The sequence below is a fragment of the Chrysemys picta genome, unplaced genomic scaffold (assembly GCF_011386835.1).
Source record: "Chrysemys picta bellii isolate R12L10 unplaced genomic scaffold, ASM1138683v2 scaf4400, whole genome shotgun sequence".
Taxonomy (NCBI): domain Eukaryota; kingdom Metazoa; phylum Chordata; order Testudines; family Emydidae; genus Chrysemys; species Chrysemys picta.
In genome coordinates, this window is record NW_027057100.1 from 1 (window position 1) to 4,000 (window position 4,000).

General features: G+C 51.5%; 1 long non-coding RNA gene across 1 annotated transcript; it reads right to left on the bottom strand.

The window, feature by feature from the left end:
* Positions 1-11: 11 nt before the first annotated feature.
* LOC135980559 (uncharacterized) lies at positions 12-3,975 on the bottom strand. Its single transcript, XR_010597566.1, has 3 exons — positions 3,182-3,975; positions 2,602-2,697; positions 12-2,172 (listed from the first exon to the last, which is right to left on the bottom strand). It is a non-coding gene; the product is annotated as an uncharacterized LOC135980559 (long non-coding RNA).
* Between the last annotated feature and the right edge of the window lie 25 nt (positions 3,976-4,000).

Sequence of the window (4,000 nt, forward strand, 5' to 3'; positions counted from 1 at the left end):
TTAATACACTCAAAACCTCCTTCACCAAAGAAGGACTCTCCACCAGAGAAGTAGATCACATCATGGAATGGACCCAAATACCCCAAGAGAACCTGCTTCAACACAGCAATAAAACCTCCTCCAACTGCATGCCCCTAGCTGTCACCTATGACCAGGGCCATCCTTAGGCATACGAAGCATACGCAGCTGCGTAGGGCACCATGAAATTTGGGGAATCAAATTGCCCCAAATTTCATGGTGCCCTAGGCTGCTGCGTGCTGCATACGCGGCGGCACCAGCGGCGGCACCAGCCCCGGCGACCAGCCCTATCCCCTGGCCGGCCCCCCCCGTGGGCTGCGCCCACTACAAGGGGCAGGGCCATCCCTAGGGTGGGTGCGGGGCCCCGGACATCTCCCTCCGCCCCACCTCTTACCCTTCCCCCCTCCTCCGCCCCCGGCCTGCCCCCATTCCACCTCTTCCCCCAGCGACCCCACACTCACCGGCGGCGGCGGGAAGTGGAGCAACCTGGCCCCAGCCCGCTCTGCTCCGCCAGCTCTGCTCCGCTTCCCGCCGTCGGTGAGTGCAGGTAGGTTGGGGAAAGGACGCCCCCCGCACTCACCGGCGACGGGAAGCAGAGCAACGAGGCCCCAGCCATGTCGCTCAGGGGGGTTGGGGAAAGGTCCCCCCCGCACTCACTGGCGGAGCAACCCAGTGTGTGTGTGAGGGGATCCCTTCCTCCAAGCTCCCTTCCCCGAACGACATGGCTGGGGCTGGGGCAAGGGAAGCAGAGCGAGCTGCTCCCGGCTCCCCGCTAACCTCCCGGGCCACTCTGGGCCTGTGGGGCCCCCAAAAGTGCCCCCCCACAGCTCCTGCCTCGCAGACCCTGGGTGGGGGGCTGGGGCCCCACACAGCCCCCCCGCGAGGGGGCTACATAAGGCACCCAAATGGCTAGGGACAGCCCTGACTATGACCCCACAATGGAAACCATGTGAGATATCATCAAATAACGACAACTCATACTCGATGGGGAACCCATCCTGACAGAAATCTTTCCGGAACCCCTTCTTCTAGCCTTCAAACCAACTTCTCCAGGCTCATCATCAGAAGCAAGTTCCCCACAGACCAGGACACACCAACTTAAAGCGGCACCAGACCCTGCCAGAACAACAGATGCAAAACCTGCAGACATCTCCACTACTTCAATGATCAACACCCCACAGAACACACCTTTCAAGATCCATATGATAGGCATGTGTAGGATCTAACGTGTGGTGTACCTCACCCAGTGCACTAAATGCCCCAATTACAACTATGTGGGTGAAACCAGACAACCACTGCACTCTGGAAAGAACTTACACAGGAAAACGATAAAAGGCAGAAACATCTTCTCACCTGTGGGATCACTCTATATCTGATCTATCAGTCCTCGCCCTCAAAGGTAACCTGCGCAACTCTTTCAAAAGACAAGCCTGGGAGCTTAAATTCATAACTCTGCTGGCCACTAAAAATCATGGACTGAACAGACAGTGGATTTATGGCTCATTACAACAATCTGTAACCCACTAAAACCCCCACTTTTATCCTATCACTGCAGAGGTGTTAACAGGCCACTCCACCTTGAATGATCCCTTACAATATGTGCTCCCTACTTATGGCTAAACAATCTGTTCCACCTTCTTTTTAACTGTTACCCTGCTCTGAGTTCTTTGCCCAGACCTGAAGAAGAGCAATGTGTGTAGCTTGATAGCTTGTCTCTCTCACCAGCAGAAGTTGGTCCAATAAAAGATATTACCTCCCCCACCTGGTCTTTCTCATAAAAATATTGGCAGGGATATTAAACTTTGTGCTTCAGGGCTTAGATCACTCTCTCACTATTAGGGACCAGGATGAGTCCTAATGTGGGGGCAGATTACCTCACAAATGCCTCCTGTGGGGTTCTTCATCCTCCGGAGCACCTGGCAGTGGCCATGCTCAGAGACAGGCTCACTCAGGTCTGATCCAGGTTGGCAATTCCTGTTCTCCTGACCTCCATTATTGTGACATTTCCTTTCTGTCCCCCAATGGGAACTGTTAAACTAGCTGACATGTCTTTAACTATGAGAAAACAGCCCCTTACCTTTCCGATACACCTCTTGCATTTTCCCTTTAACACGGCAGAGTATCTACACGCAGCCACTGCTCTTCTTGCTTCTCCTAGAGAGGGAACACAGATAACATCACATATTAAAAACTGTGTCTGTCCGGTGATATTTGCATTTCTAGAGCGAGTTCCAGCACCTGTTGCCCTCCCCACTTCAACAAAGATTTTGGTGCCCTTGGTTGTGGGAGGAGGATGGTAGAATATCACAGTCTACCCTCACCTCGCAATGAACCCTGGAGGTAGCGGGGGCTCCCCACAGCCAGTGTTTCTACCACCCTTCTGCCTGGGAGAGGCTGAGACTTGAGTACCTGGGGGCTCCCTCACAGCCAGTGCTTCTGCAGCACCTCCTACTGGGACAGCCTGGTATTGCACTAGCAGGAGGCTACTCCAGAGCTTCTGTTATTTTCTTGTGAGCGTTTCATTGTTTTGTCTGGAGGTTTTATTTCTGCATTGCCCAATTATAATTTTTTGAGGCCCCTTACGTGTTTGTTCCTCAGGTTCTGCTTTGTCTGGAGATGACGAATGGGGTGGCTGGGCTTCCTCTCTGCCTTGTCCAGTTACAGCAGGAAAGTGAAAGACTGGAATAGCAGAGAAACCACTATCATCTGAGATCATGTTCTGGGAAATAACCCGACACAGACTGGACATCCAGAGAGCAGTTTGCACCCTAGCGCCCAGCGTTTGTGTTGGTAACGCCAGCGCCATCCCTGATCCCACCCCATAACTCCTTTGCCCTCCCACAGACTAACGTTGTATTGCCTGTCTGCTGCACTAATGCCGCCGCCAGGGCTTGGTCTAGGATGCTGTCTCCATTTTATAGATGGGGAAGTGAGTAGAGGTGAGAGGCAGTGACACACCTAAGGCCATACTGCAAATCAGTGGCAGAGTGGGGGAAGAGAGCCCATTTTTTGACTCTTAACTCTGTATTCAGTCCTCTAGAGCATAGCCAGCCTTCCTCGATCTGTCCCTGCAGACCCAGGATCCAGCCTGTTGCTCTCTCCCCTGCGCGGCTGTTTTAAAGGGAAAACATTTAAAGTGGGAAAAAACGGCAGCTTTTCTTACCTGGAGGAAGGGAACTTATATCACCACCACCGGACACTGCAAAACAAACATCGGAGAGTGAGATCAGGACCCTCAACCCCTGCGGAGAAGTATCCCTCTCCCACCTTTCCCCACTGTCCCAGTCCTGCTCTCAGCACCTTTAGAAAGAAGCCTTTTGCTGCCATATTATGTCTCACATGGCTTTGTCCCTCCCCCACCTACTGAGGTGCTGGGGCTCTGCTATTTCTAGCCTGCTGGGGCAGCAGGGTGAGACCCGTAAAATTATTACCCTGCAGATTTGCTGCTCTCTGACTGGATAGAGAGACTATGGGGTGGGCTGCTGCCTGTTAGTGGTGAAAACAGTACCTAAGCTCCTCCCACTAGTGAACAAACCCCACCCCTCCTAGGTGGAACCTGAGTGTCTATTCAATCCCACCATCTCCTTATGCAAGTGATCACGATCTGATCCCGTTTATAATGTGAAAGCAAAGTCCAGACAGGTAATATATATCCTTGCTGCTTTAGTAGGGCCAATTTCACAAAGCTGAAAACAATTATGAGAGAAATCAGCTGGGAGGAAGAATTTAATCAGCAAAATGTGAATGATAATTGGGAATCATTTAAGAGCACCTTACTAGATGCCCCAAAAGGCACAGTCTAGAAAGAAGGCCGTACTGGTTTTAAAAATAACCAACCTGCTTTAGAGGGATGTGAAGGCAGCTATACAAAATAAAAAAATAATACACAACAAACAGAAGAAAGGGAAAGCTGATAGTAATGGATATAAATCAGAGGTTAGGAATTGTAGAAAATTCTTAAGGGAAGAAAAAGGACACAAGG